The sequence below is a fragment of the Halyomorpha halys genome, unplaced genomic scaffold (assembly GCF_000696795.3).
Source record: "Halyomorpha halys isolate HHAL.00 unplaced genomic scaffold, Hhal_1.1 Scaffold490.1, whole genome shotgun sequence".
Lineage (NCBI taxonomy): Eukaryota > Metazoa > Arthropoda > Insecta > Hemiptera > Pentatomidae > Halyomorpha > Halyomorpha halys.
Window position 1 is genome coordinate 1,027,327 of NW_027106788.1, and position 16,237 is coordinate 1,043,563.

The window sequence follows — 16,237 nt, forward strand, 5'->3', positions numbered from 1 at the left end:
TATACAATAAATATTATAAATTTCTAATACCAACAAAATATATTATGAAAACTTAACAATACGGATTAGATTACCCGATATCGAAGCAGTGTATGAATTTCCGCTTTGCAGATTTTCACGGTGAATTCAATAAGTTACCTGTAGATAGGGATGTTAAAAATATCCTTTACACATATGCCCTTTTATTTAAATACAAAAATTGTATTGCCTGCTGAGTTTGCTCAAAAAAGTAACTTTTTTTTACCCCAGTTCTGTTTACAGACAATTCATCGTAGTGTTAACTAGATGATTCTCATGGAAATCGCAATTTTCAGTGATGAGTTTTCAAGAAAGTTATTATTTGCAAAAAAGTTCTTTGATGAAATAATGATAATAAAGAATATTAGTAAAATCATAATCACTTCTAGCATTGAACATTTAATCCTATAAATCAAAGAAATTATACAATGAGTAGATACCTAACAAAGTATGTAACTAGACATAAAAACTTATACTTATGAGATCGTAGCATCCATACTAGTTCGTATAAATAAATATTAAAAATACATAATACATCCACGGTATGGACCGCAACAAACCCATGGGACGGACTTATTGAACATTCCAGTCTAAAAATTAGAATTTAAAATTTTAAAGAAAAAAGAAGTTGTTAAGCCCATATTCAGTCCTCATTATTAATACTATGTACTAACACTCTAGTAGCTCATTAACTGTAACAGAAACCTTTTCTAACATGTATTTTTTGGTGCCAAGAATTGGGTTTTAAATCACAAGTGGCCGATCTGAATACCCGAATTCAATCTATGTATAAAAATGCCTTTGAAAATTCCTATGATGCTAGGGCTCATAATTTCCAAGAATAATTCATTTGTATTTAATCCTCGTACTGGTGGGAGAATTTGACGTCTATGGAAACTTTGTGTGTTTGAGTGTACAGGATACTTCCACAACTAAACAAAACTCAGAACTCTCATCAAATCTTAATTTACTTTCTTTAAACACTTAGAGATGAGAGCTTTCTGTGTGTTGACGGATGCTTATGATAATGCTTTCCTGCACGGAATTTATTTTCAAGGAGCCGTTTATACATTTAGTTGAAGGTACTAAATACCGACTGCAACATGTTTCATTATTCGTAAGCTCTAATTTCACTAACAACATACCATTATGTTTAACGGTTAATCAATTGCATTTTACGCAAGAAATTATTATTACATAGTCTTTTTTTTAAGAGTATAATTAATTTTTTTTTTTATTTATCTCTATTAATTCTCTCTGTGTTTTTGCGCATTGTTTAAATATTGTATAACTTTTTGGGTATGTTAAAACTCTTCGTGTAGACAGACATAAATTAGACATTTTATTTATTTATTACATTTTCAAGAGGTTACTTACATTTCTAAAGTGTACAAATATCGAAATTTATTATAAAATCTTAATATACACATATTGTGTTTTTTTGAAATCTATAATAGTTTTAGCATATCAGGTAATGGTTATATAAAGTTTCACAAAAAATATGAAATATATTTTTAAGAAGAGAAAGATAATAAAAATAAAATCTTTATGAACCTACAGATATATGGGAAGAATAAATTTATAAACGGATCTCATTTCCCCGAGCCCAACATAGAGAAATATTTTACTCTGTGAAGACGGTAGTTTCCACTGCACTTCCCGTTAATACTCAAAAGTTCTGCTCCAGCTCTTTACGTAATGAACAGTACACTGCTAGACGTAGCCTCTGTGTTAAGAATGTATTATGTATATGAAGTTACTGTCGTGGTATGAAAGTCTTCGTTGTGGTTAGTGCAGGTTGACATTCTTCAGAGAGAATTAGATTCCTTGAGGCTGTTACATATTGGATTGCGACCACAATCATTAGCGAATACAACGCATTGCAGTCTTTAATAAATCTGCAATGCATTTATCAAGGTGGAATTTATGAAAGCGTTGACATTCTTATGGTTCTAGGTAATAGGTATAAATTTATCGTCCAAATAGAATAGTATGCAATGTGGGCTTCGTGTACTGCACATGCTGGTAACTCATTGCTTGACTCGGGGCCTAGGGTATCAGTGAACTGGATGGATATTTACTTCAGTGTGATGGTTCGAACAATTGTATTGGATGTGATATTGGAATAAGGTTCTATAGTAAGAATTTAAATAAATAATTAAAATAAAAGTAAATTTTCACCATACCACGTTATATACTAGTATATATGTTGTATATACGCATACCTTCTATAGTTGAAACAACAAAAAAAAAAGTAAAATGATCCTGTTATCAGGCAGATTTAAGGGACTGTAAATTGTATTACTTGATTTTAATGACATTCAATTAATAAAATATGTTTTTAGGCATAAAGTTAAATTTCATTGAAACAATTTAATTTAAAATTGGACTCTATACCGGCCGGACCCACCCCACTAAGACCCACGGTGAACGAGGCCCAATATTACATTTGAAATTATGGCTTAAAACGGGAAGAGGAAGCTTTCAAGATAGTTAAATCGAGCAATATTTAAAAAGCGCCTGAAATTGAAAAACGGTGTGGATACTATTAATACAGTTGTGTCAAAAATTACTATTAGAAAAAAAATTCAGTTCTCAAACTAACAAAAAAAGTGGGGAGGCACTCTCTCACAACATCAAATGGACTTATTTTAAAGATACTGGTATCAAATTTAGATAACACAGACAGTTTGTAAATAAAAATTATTATTATTTTTTCTTTTGTTTTGGCTCAAGTCTACAATTGGGGAAATATACAGTCCTAGAGTGGCAACGTCAAGATTTATCTCGTGACGGTCCCAAAAACGAATTATTTTTTTATTTACTCTATTTCTTTTCATGTTTTCCTTCTTTTTTCACGACTCTCTTCTTGGTCATTTCTGACGTACGGGAAGGGGTGCGGCATTATCAAAAAGTGCCCAACCAATTGGAACCATGGTGAGGGGTTAAGTTTTCATATCGTGGAACCGCCACAGAAAGAAAAGTCTACCCCCAAGCCAAATTTGAACCGACGCCGCTGCAGACACAAGGCAATTAATGTTGAGGCTCCAACTCTCTCGTCTACAAAGGCCTGTGGAGACCGATTATGGAAATGTCAATATTCAACCGGTTGCCGGGAAATAAATATTGATTGAACCAGGTAGAAGTCGATTCCACGTTCTGAATCAAGTACTCGGAGACCCTTATCCTACCGTGCTTAGCTATCAGCTGATTAGTGAATTGCTTATGAGTGTATAAAACGAATTTTTCATACCACAAGGACTAAAACGTTTCGCAGGTAGCAATAACGTGATAAAGAATTAATGATGCATTTTCTTTACTGGTATAGTCTTTTAAAGATTGCATTAGAAGTGCGTAATTTAATATTTTATTAATAACATATTAATGTGGTCAGCATACCTCTCTATATTGTTTAACTGGAAAATATATATTTTTTTTAATCATTTATTTATTTTAATTTACAACTGTACAAAATAATACAATAGGTAAATATGTAGTATGTTTCATATACACTTGAAAGTCTTGGGAAGGAACCACCCATTGGTGGTACTTCAAACATTAATTTAAATTAGGTCCCGTGGCCATCTTCTTTTCAGATGCCTCGGGGGATTATCAGGGATTGTTAAGGATGAAAGATTAAGAATTAATGGGTTAGGAAAATAATAATGGGAAAAAACGTTTAGGGCCGAGAAATAAAAACGAAATAAAGATAATGGAAAGAAAGGACAAATTTTAGAAGAATAATCACATTAAAAAATAAATAATTTAATGAAACTGTCCAATAATGTTTTAAAATTCAAATATTTTATAATTAACACGAATCCTACAAAATGACTGAAGTCAAATCAAAGATGGATTGGATAATGTGTAGTTTGCCCTCATCCAAGATAGAAAGGTTAAAGAATTAAGATGCATTATCCCGACTGATTTCCAACCATCATTTATTGAAATAGGTTATACAAAATGTTATTAAAAATTATGAACTAATAACATTATTGTTACATAAATTGTATAAAGGAACGTGACGGTCGTGCGGGTTAGAGCGCAGGTCCTAGTGCGCTCGGTTCGGAAAGTTGTGGGTTCGATTCCCACCTGGGGAAGGATGAATCTTGACATTCCCACCTTGATTAGTATGCGGCGACAACCCAGGTAGCCGTCAGGGGTTCGCAAAAAGCACCACTACGCCCACTTGCTCCTCAGATCTTAATAAAATGAACTTATTATAATTTTTTCTTCTTTATAACATTCTATAAATTGTGTATCGGTTAATGTATAAAAACATTTGAAAATCGATTTTGAACGCTTAACAGGTTAATAATGTTTGTTCTTCTATACTATTATATCTAGTAAATACATAAATGCGGTATTCAGTGATTAGAAAGGCCGAACTATTATATAGCCCTATTCAAAGCACCGTAATTTCGTAATCTGTATTTAAACATAATGGGACAGCTACTCATTTTTGTTCTTGAGTACAGTTCACCTTTTCCATTATCCTAAAATATAATTAGCTACACTGAGGGCGAGAGTATTCACCTCGTCTCCGCCACAAATTGCATATTGTACAACAAATTGGCTTCTCATGACGCCGCAGTCTTGCAGAGTGCATACTAATTACCCAGTGTGGTTTCAAAGACTATAATTGAAAGACATTAAAATATATAATAATAATAAAAGGCATCATAAAATAATAATAATATATATTTAAATTGGAATGAGTAGTTCTGTGGTAAGGCACTGTGCTACTAAATCCAACGACTGGGGTTCGAAACCGGCTGTGGCCAATAATTATTATCTTCTTCACTGTTACCGTGAGCCAATTCCTAATTACGAGAGCACTCGGGGGTCCTTGCAGCCTCATTAACTGGGAACTCTTAATTAGGAAAAACTCTGGCGGTCAAGCATAATTCTGACCAAATCTTCCCCATCCGCAACCGTTGGTCTAGTAACAGTACTTAAAAAGTACTGCCCCCAAGGAAGATATATAATTGTGTGTATGAGAGAGGGAGAGAGAGAGAGAGTGAGAGAGAGAGAGAGAGAGAGAGAGAGAGAGAGAGAGCTACTCCAGGAGCAGTGACACGCTGGTCAAAAGAAACAATGAAGTTAACGAACGGGAAGAGAGTCGTTTAGTTTGAGACAGGATGGTCGCTGAAACCAATCTGATCATTGCTATTCTTTTTTCATCAAACTTTGTAGTCAAAATCGTTCAGGAAGGTTTCCGTCCATTGTTTTCCTTTAGTCTTTCGTTATACGTTATAACATCAGGAAATGAGGAAAGAGATTTGGTGAACAAAGTTGTTAAATTTTTGTTTCTTCCAAGTGTAACAAACGAAAAGGGATACCATTTGCTATCTATGAATAACTTGAGTTGCTCATTGACATCATATTTTTATTTGTTTTTTTTTTCGTCATTAGCAATATTCTATGTTGAAATAAAGTTAATATGAACTTTTTTTCATTTTACAGGTATGTTAGGATATATTACCCATGAGCGCTAGATTTTAATAGTAAGTACAATATATTTCGATACTACTATAAGTTGCGTTTAACAGCCATCATTAAAAAAAGTTAATAATAAAAAAAGAAACTGATAAAATCTTATATTCATTCCTTGCCAAATAATTTACATAATTAATTAAATTTCTAACAAGTGAATACTTGTATTATTGACAATAAGCCAATTATCCAATTGTAGTGTAAATTATAACGACCGAACTTTGCATGCAACACTTAATTGCGGTAACTAACTTGTAAGTTAATTTCCATATTGGTAATTTTAAAGAGTTAGATTTATCAGATCCACGGGTGGTTAACAGTTGTTATTATTAACTAGATTGTAATTATTTGCATGTAATTGGAATGTTTTAATATATAACGTTCGCGGATATTCTAACCTGACTTAGATAATTATATTTCTCAGGTCAGGTGCACTCATACATTTATTTAGCCAATTTGCATGTTATATCAATGGCGTACTTCACAGTGGTGCTATGTACATGTCCACTAGTTTTGCATAAAATATAATTAATATAATATACATATAATTAAAGGTTCTCTCTTTTGGGAAAATTAATTGAAAAAATATAATTTTCCTAACAGGGATGACATTTTGCTTTGTCTATACTCACGTCGATTATGAATAATGACGATGAGGCATAGGTTCAACTCATGGTTACAAACATTAAATGAGGTGAGATTGTGCCAGTTTCAGAGGGTTAAAAAAATACTAGATTTGGAAACATGTCTAATATTTTTCGAACTTCTTACCTCATACCGCCTTTGCTTTTTGTGTATTTAATGGTTATTAAATATCAATTGATCTGCTTTATTTATTTTTTTAATATAGAATAAGATCATAAGATTATTTGTCGTATTATAAAACATTACAAAAACCAAGAGTCGCTACCAGTAAAATATACCAACAACATTTTATTCAAGAAAAATAAAGTCAGATTAGGTTTTGCCATATTTTGAAACTTTTCAATACGAATTTTCATAGAAATAAAAAATAAGAAATGTTTATGCTTGAATTTTGGAGGATATTTGTTCAGACTAAACTTATAACTCCTCACAATGTTATCAAAATCCAACGTCCGATCCAAAAGGACTAGAAAGCTGAATTCCCACTCTTGTGACCCATATGAATATATTTTTTACCTATTTTATGCCTTTTTAAGAGAGAAAAAGCCAATTAAAATTAAGAAAGTTTTTTTCAAACGTTTTATTTTATATCACTGGTTCTAATTTTTATATTATAATAAGTTTCCGCGTATCCAGTTGCATTGCTTGGACCTTGGACATTGGATTAGACCATCATCAAACAGTTCAAATCCGTTCCCGCACTCGGAGCAGTTACACGAGATTTGTCCCACCCCTAACCATAAAAACTCACGATGGCGGTCGTGATAATATCTATGTGGTCAGTACTCACTCGCAATAACCACATTTTTCCACCAACCTGTTGAAGGGCCGGCTACATATCAAGGTGGGTTTCCCTTTTTTAGGATCGATCCAAGGATGATAGAATAAAAAAATTAATATTTTTCAATTAATTATGAATAGAACCCGGAAATGTGGAGTACAGTGATATAATATTTAATAATGATATTAATATTAAATAATGTTTATATTTAATAGTAATATTAGTATTTATTAAAAAAAATTAAATCTGTATCTCTACCAAACCCATAAAGGGTCAAGGGTCCAGTACTTTCTAAGGAAGTATTGTTACTAGAAGGTTGAACAAGGATGTAATTTGGTCTCGCTCAACAGCCATATTTTTACCCAATTAAGGGTACCCATTTCATAAGGCTGGGTGGACGCCGAAGGGGCTCCTGAACCCACACGGTTGACTCACTGCTACAGTGAAACTATAGTAATTATCACAACTGGAATCGAGCCCGGATCCTAGGAGTTAGTGGCCCAGTGCCTTACCACTGAGCCACTCCCCTCCTACAACATTTGTATATTATTTCAATTATAATTTTCAGTATTAAACTTGTTTAATTTTCTATATTTTTTCCTTCTTCAAGGAATACTCTTATTACTTTCTACTTTTTTATTTGCTTACTGTAGATTTTCCGAAACAGTTCCTCATCATCTGTCCACCCTTATAATCATCTTTCGTCTCATTTTAACACTCAAATAACGTCGCTTAAAACTTCTAGTTCTACTGTTGATGTCTTGTTCTCAATTTTCAAATCTCGTTAATCTCGTTGGAAATAGCCAATTTAGAAATCTTCCCCGTTTGAATACCACAGACTTAAGTTATTTCTATATTTAGCTACAATATGGAAAAGACGGGAACCGCAAAACGACCTCGATGAACCCATAGAAGGTTACTCAAGTAGTAAATACATGATCTATCGCCACGATCTCTTTCAGCAATGAACTTGATCTTTACACGATCATTGAACTCAATAGTTCCCAACATTACAGCTATTCGTTGTGTTCTGCATCACCATATTGAGCGCAAAATTCACATTGTCAACTCAATTTCTGTAAAAAGTGAATGATATGTTCTACCAATGGCGTACGAAATTGTGTTTTTATTTTAAAATTCTCTAGGAATTCAAAAATTGTTATATTTATAAATTTAATCCTAACTTCCTCTATTTCATTAAAGAAGGTAAGAAATAATTGGTTGAAATTCGCGGCCTCATTAAATATTAATTTGATCTCGTGACTTTAACTTTCTCGTCAAAAATGAATTGTAAATTACTGGACCTCGAACTTGAACAGCTTATTTCAACAAGAAGTGAAAACCTGTAGGAGGGTGAAAGACCATGTTTCATTCGCTGAGATGACTGTTTTTTTTAATAGTTGGATTAATGAGATTTGGTATACAATTTTGAAAATTAATTGTGGTGCCCTTGAATTAATATTCGTATATTCACTTTCATTTCGCTCTCCATAACGTTTCAGTATACTGATTTACACTTCAAAACATTTTACATAAGGACTATTGAAGGTAAACAGAACTCATAATGTGAATAGACCTTTAACCGCAATATTTAAAAGGAAATAAAAAAATAAAAATATAATGTTAGCTAATATTTAATATTTTAAATACAAATTAATAATTCAATATTTAAAAAGAAAATTCCAATAAAAAATATATATATGTAGTATTCTTTGTTCATATAGATCTATAGGCTCTACTTCAGCTTAGAGTTTTAATTACTGATAAGTTTAATATTTGACCGTGAATATATATATATTGAAGAGGGATTTAAAAGGGTTTCAAATACACTTGTAAATATGTTTATAAAGCATATGCTAGTGCAAAAGTCTATTATCTGCACAAGGAGTATAAATAGAAAAATAAAAAATTCTCCTATCCTAAGATACTAAATTGTATATTTCAAAGTGTGCTGGATCCTAATATGACCATCATTTAAACTTTTTTGAGGAAGTAGGTTTGAAAAAAATGCTAAAATTAAAAAAATAAAATCACTATTTTATTAATCTTAACTAAAAAAAAACTGCATAGAATTCGTTAATTTGTTCTAATAAATTTAAACTTATTAAAACTGAGAAAAATATTTAAAAAAAAAAACACAAATCATTTAAATTTGTAGCATTAAAAACACCTAAAAGAAAAACATTTTTGCGAAAAAATGCAGAGATTAAAAAAAAATCACTCTTTTGTTAATATTAACCAAAAAAATGCATAGAATTTTTTTATTTTAGCTTATTAAAACTGTGAAAATATTATTTAAACAATTTTTTTTTTTTTAACACTAATAATTTAAATTTGATCTAAGCACCTGTTGAGCAGATGGAAGTGCGCCAGACCAATGAATTCATGCCTAAACTTTTTTTTTACCCTATACCAGGTCATTTCTAAAGTGTTCATTCCGTGGGACAGTATGAAATAAAAGTCTACTTACCCTGGCCAGAATCGAACCGGCGCAGCTAGAGACGTGATGCATCGTCTCTCTGGGACGACCACCTAGTCGACTTGCACAGATTCCTATCAATCTAGTTTCTGTATCTCTTGATGTGGTGAAGTGGTGCACTAGTGTTTGCCCGACCTTAAATAAAGATATTTTGTTTCTTTGATTTCTAATTTTGTTTTAAAAGGACTAAAAAATTACTAATAATAAAAAAATATTTATAATCGTACCAATTTTAAAATACAACATTTTAAAACTTTTAAAATGATGTAGATCGTACGGATTTAGAACCATCTGTAGAATTTAAATGTTTAAACTAACTGTTGTTTGATTTATTTAACCTTTGCCGTGCCAATTGCATGTGAAATTCGATCCGACTATTCTGATTTTAGTTAAGTGTGACAATTCCTTAAAAGTCCTGTGGAAACATTTCAAGTACTACGGTGGGCGTCCAGAACCGCAAACAGCCCAATTTCTTCTCATTTTAAATTGCAGATTCTCTCATTATAGATTTCGCTTTACCTAGTTGAGGTTTCAGAGCGGACTATTGTTTTTCTAAGCAATCATCGAATCTAAAAGTATTCAGCTTGAGAGCACCAGGGCATGAAATTGCCCCATTGTTCTCATACGCTTCACTCGATTCGTGTTTTTTTATTTTTTTCTGTTTTGACGTTTATTTTTCCTCATAATTCTGAAAGGAAGAGGCGTTTTCCTGCTAGGATTTGAGAAGATGTTTCGCCATAACTGGGAAATAGCGGAAGGATAAATTATTCAAAGTAGAAACCGTAGATGGTTTCTAGGTGACCTTGATATCCAGTCGCGGTTATCCAAGATATCTAGGAACCATCTTCATGGTCTGAATCTCTTGTCTTTGTTAGTAACAATTAAACTGACCAGGGGTCCTTCAAGATCTTATCGGTAGCACTTAGCGATAACATAAACATTGGACTGTATAAGTTCTCAAACTAAAAAAATATTACTACCACGCTAAAACATCCTGGGAAGGAATATGATGCTAACATTAACAGGAAATGTAATTTTTCTGTTTGTTCGCTAAATGATAATTTCCTGTTGAATAATATTCTTTAAGAATATTATCACTTATCTTTGTTCCACATGCGAGATTTTATTTAAACAAGCGGCAAAAATTATCAATTTGTTGGAGTTATCGAGGTGCAAAAGAACTTTAAAATAGTTAAAAATTTGGCCAGGAAGATATTCTGACTGAAATTCTTGTCTACTTTTATGGTATTTTTCTACATAAATGCATTAATCTAAAGTAAACCGGGTGTCTAAATTTAGAGGTTGTTTATAAACTAAAAACATTGGTTTTATAAGTGAGATTTTAGAGTTGTACAGTTTTTTTATGAAGCAACTTTGTATGTTAAAGATGCAAAAGCAAAGAAAATTGTTCATAAAAGTCTGTAAGCTATTGTTGTTTTATACGATCACAATATATTTCTATCTTCGTTCGCAAAAAGATTATTTTTCTTAAAACTTGGAATTAGAGCAATAGTTGTTCTTTTTACAATCCACAGACTAAAACCTCTCGATAAACTGAAACCACAAGAAAACGTTAATCTCTTTCGACTAGTTTAACATCCGCAGTTCAAAAAATAGGTTAAAAAAAGTGTTAGTTAAACAAATAGTCACTGAACGAAAAGTATTATATGTAGACCTGAACATTTTGGTTATAAATTAAATTTAAAAAAAAAAGTCTGTAGTGATTCTAATCTATTAACCATGATGGCCTAAAAATTAGATGTACCAAGAAATAGCCTTGAAGATATAATCATTTTATCACCTACAAAAAATGATTCCGACTATAGTAATTTCTTTAAATCGCCCAAACCTGAAAAGAAAGGATCTTCGGCCTTGGTCTAGGAACTTAAAACTGGCTTAAAAACCAGTTCTGCGCTGGGCACCTATAAAAATCTTGGACAATGTTTATAAAAGTAAAATTGTCTATATTCTATTGATACTATTCTGGTAAATTCTTTTTTACTTAATTTAATTTTTTAATGAATTTAAAATTGAAAAAACGGAACATAGTGGTGGGAAACGGCCTTATGGCCTACACGCCCCACTAATACCCCGATTTAACGGCTATATCACTTTTGAAATATTTACTTAAAAGAGGAAGAAGGGAAACTTAGTTAAATCGATTAATATTTAAAATGTGGCTAAAATTGAAAAAAAAAAACGCGTGCTTTACTGATTCATTCCGCAATGGACACCAAACTATGGGATTAACATTCTTCCTTAATTCGCCTGAAGAATCAGAGGTTTTAACAAGACAGTAGCTGAACTGTCCTTACATGTGCTGTCTTCTCTTAAATTGTATTCGTAGTACAGTTATGACGGCAACTATGATAATTCTAATCATTGAACTATACTATAAAATATCTCGTCCGACCTAATGGGGCAGTAGTGCAATGATGGCAACTGTCATACAGTAGTAGCCATGGAACAGTTAATTATTCAAAACTTATTTATTTGTTTACAAAAATAAATATTGAGGTAAAACTTGCAAAAAGATAAAAAATAATAATAGAAATAAAAATTAAGCTGTAAATTTTATCGAGAAATATCTGGAAAACTATTAAAATAGCATTGGATTCTTAGAAGATGGTTGATTGACCCTGTATCTTGAGTATATATTAAATATATTAAAGTATATATTGCGGTCAAACAAAAAAAAAACTCAAATAGTAATTAAATTATTTAATGTAAGTCAACGTTTCGTCCCACATTGCAGTGCTTCATCAGAGCTAAAAAAATATATATAAACTCTAAAATAAGCTTACTAAGTAAGAAAATAAATAAAACTAAACTAAGGTAATTATGATTTAAAATATGTGAACATTTATTTAAAAATGAACAATACAATTAAAGGAAATAAAAATTAGAAATTTTATAAAAAATATACATAAAAAAAAAAGAAATTAAATTAAAGGAATAGATACAATAAATATAGTATACTGAAAAAAAAAATTGAATCGAGTTACAAAGATGTGTAAATTATAGAACAAAAACAAAGTATATAATGTAATAAATGTAAGTATAAAGTGGAAGTAACAGATATATAATACAGATAAAATATACAAATATAAAAGATAAATAATGGATAGTAAACATAAAATATAAAGTAATAAATAATTATAAGGGAGAAACATGGGATAAATATAAAAGATATAGGTTTTGGATTCTGCTTGTACCTGCTACATTAAGGGGGTTAAATGCGACCCAATATATATAAGCAGTTCAGTTTTGATAATAGGTCAGATTCGTAAATAAATTTAAATATGCATATCAGAACGATTAAATTTCCGATCTTGCTATTTCCAAAACAAAATCCAGTTCTCCCAATTCAATCCGAAGATGCTAACAGTTTCGGGAGTGTCATCGTAAATTTATCTTTCAAGAACCTGTTCGCCAACTTGATAAGGAGGCGGAAACCGCAATTTGTGGATCTGAATATGTCGGGTCCGCTATTTTAAAGATTTTTATATTATTTTGATAACAGCTTCTGTTATTTCTTCTGGTATTTTCTTATCTGTTTTAATCAAAACCAAAAATTTAAATCTGCATATTTCCTGAATATCTTTTTAGAGTAATCCAATCCTGAAAATATATATCTGGACTATTACAACAAAATTTCGAAAATTCCCCTAAATATAGTAGTTATATTATTGACTGAGCCACATCTTCACTACTGTTATTCAAAATATCAATGTGAAAGAAAAAGTTGAGTACAGTCTATACTTACTTTTGGCCACAGAAGGTTGAGGAATATAGTAATCCAGCAGATTGTAGAGTCGGTACGATGGCAGGGTTTGTTCTCAAGTGGAAAAATAACAATTTTTTGTGGAATCAATAACACAAAAGAAAATCGGATTGTATTGGATAGAGTAAGCGTATCATCTGGAATAGTTCTTAGAGCTCTGAATAGGAGGATCGGATACGGGGGAAATTACCTAGTTACCTCCAACAACCCTCTGGAAACGTATCGCCATTATTGGCTCAGTACCAGATTGAATCGTAATGTAATGCCAAAGTAGCTACTGGGTCGGTTTACTTTTTTTAATATTTATGTACTTTTAATTATTACTTATTTATAATTTATGTTATTTCTTTATGTTTATATAATGTATAAAATGATATCTGTATTTCGATAATTGAAATAATGATATAATAATAAATAATAGAAAATAATTTTCTGCCACAACTAGATTCGAACTCAGGTCTTAGGAATTAGTAGCGCAGTGCTTTTCTACTGTGACACCGCGCTCTCTTTATTAATATTTGATTTTTTTTTTTTTAATTTGTCTGCTAAATTTAATTTTTTTTTTATTAGAATGCTACCAATGGGTTGTTTCTCTACACGCATGTGTCATATAATTATGATATTACTTCAAATTTACTTGTATTTTACGTACAGTTGTAAATAATAATAAATAAATTTAATAAAATTAAATTTATTAGACAAATTTAATATGAGTAAAAAAATATAATTTAAAAAAATATGTATATTTAACTTAAGTTTACGAACAATCTTTAAGTTTTTAAGTCGCAAAATCAGTTATTTTGTTTTGTTTAACTGAATTTTTTCAGCACTTTATTTATCTTACGTTTACCACCAGGTTATCCAGAGGGCCGCTTCAATGGGTTTCTACTGAGCCTTTGGATAAAGAAAGAACATTTTTGTACCTCGGAGGTACATGATTCCGCTTAACAGAATCTTACTTATCAAAAATGTATCAAGTACTGCATTAGAAGAGGTTTACCGTTTGCGAGGACTAAATTCACTGTATTATTGGACATTCATTTATTTTTTCTTTTATTTGTAGTTTCTGTTTTACAACGATTCTTGACTACGGAAGTAGTTATCATTTCGTGATGGGTTTGTGGTACTGACTTCTTTCCTATGAGGGAAAATTCCTATGGAAACCCGAAGCAAAGAACTCAGCCAATAAAATATACCTCTTCAGATAAGTTCAAAAATTAATTAATTTCAGACAGCTAGGAAACTCATTTGTCATATTCCTAAAACTCTAATTACCTAATTGAAATAGTATTTAACGATTTTTTTTGTTTTTCGTTCACAACTCCTTAACGATGTGTCCTAGCGAACAAAAATAAATAGAGTAACATTTATCGTTGAATAAGTACCAGAACCATAATAAGCCATTAAACACCTGCTTTGCTTAAAAATGGACTTTATAGTATAGAAAACAAGAAAATTATTTGATTAGGTAGTTAATTAGAATAATTAACTAATTATTAAGAGTTTTAGAACCACCCATGTGCAAGTAGTATCAAGTGTGCAAAAAATTATTTTTTTTTTTAATTATTGGCAAAGCATGTTTCATGGGTCGTGTTTTTACGCAGAACCTTACGTCGCATATCCTAAAGATTGCATGGGCCAGATCTATTAGTAGTTTGCCGGATAAAAGCGTACTATCTTTAAAATACAAGTAAACCTTCACACCTGATGAAGTATACATCTATACCTGTGGATAAAGTTAAAAGTTAAATAAAAATTTGAATAATGATAAATTGGTAAAAGTCATTTGCTTCGGAAGTACAGTTATTTACTTTATCAATGTAGAAACAATATCAGTTTTAAGATTTATGAATTCATAATATTTAAAAAATATTTTTCAAGGGACTATCATCTTTTTGATTTCGAAAATATTTAATGAGCTTTCAGACTTCCTCATTCTTTGTCCTTTTTCGGACAATATTTCAAATTCCGTTTTCTCTTCGTTTTGCAAGAGCAGTGCAGTTTTCCTTGTAGTCTGTACTTCGGTTAATCTTCGACCTTTGACTGATTTCGAAAAAGTTCAAACAATTTTATTATTGTTACATAAGAGATCATGTAACTAACCACATGTTAGGGCCAATGGTAAAGTATCTTCGTGATTAACTCCGTGCAACTTTTGAGCTGAAGCATTTTTTGCTTGTAATTTGTTTGACCGTCTGGGAATAATAGGAGGTTTTGGGTCATAGTCCTCATGACCAGACTTGCATTATGTAATAAAACTTTTTTTATATATCTGATTAGTAGTTGTCTATTTATAAAAAAATAATATAAGATCGATCAAAAACGTGTAAGAAAGCTCCATATGTGTTTAGTTCAAAATTAATTATTTTATTTTCTTAATTTTAATTCTTTACCTCAGTTGTTTTCTTATTTCCCTATAATTTAATTTAGTTATCTACCTGTATTTATTTATGTGTATATTATTTAATTTATTTTATTATTATTAGTGTTCATTTTACGTTATAATTATTATTTATTTACTTTTGTACTTTTATTTGATAATTGATTTTATTGACGTATATATTGCTCAATTCAATACTTATTGCCCTTGATTGTGGCAGATGTATTATTTTAATTAAAAATGACAAAAATATATAAAGAAAGATACTTAAATAAATCTGTACCGCTACAACTCATGAAGGGTCCGGTGTGCAGAACTTCGTAATGAAGTAGTTACTAGAATTACTGAATCAGTAATGAAGAATTACTTGTTGGATCCTGGAATGTTCCCGAACCCACAGGGTTGACTTACTGCTGCAGTGAAATAGAAATGAGGAGGGAAAATCTGTTTGTTATTACTGCCCTAATGACTACAATTAAAAAAATACTTGTTGTTTTTCCATGGTAGTTATGACAGTTAGATTTTACTTTCACTTAACTATATATGGAATATATAGTTAGGGAAAATATTTTTCCTGAACAACGAAATTATTCAGTTTTGAAACTCAATTTTAAAGTTTTCAACTATTATAGTTCAAAGTAAAGTGGTTTATGG

The 16,237-nt window shown here is 31.0% G+C and overlaps 2 protein-coding genes across 2 annotated transcripts in view; one reads left to right on the forward strand and one right to left on the reverse strand.

Moving 5' to 3' along the window:
* The window catches only part of LOC106683507 (probable tubulin polyglutamylase TTLL9), a 145,869-nt gene extending 136,320 nt beyond the window's left edge, over window positions 1-9,549 (reverse strand). The window contains exon 1 of the mRNA XM_014425010.2: window positions 9,411-9,549. The gene's annotated coding sequence lies outside the window, so the exon portion shown is untranslated. The remainder of the gene's footprint in view (window positions 1-9,410) is intronic.
* The window catches only part of pip (heparan sulfate 2-O-sulfotransferase pipe), a 211,671-nt gene that overhangs the window by 36,403 nt on the left and 159,031 nt on the right, over window positions 1-16,237 (forward strand). The window lies entirely within an intron of this gene.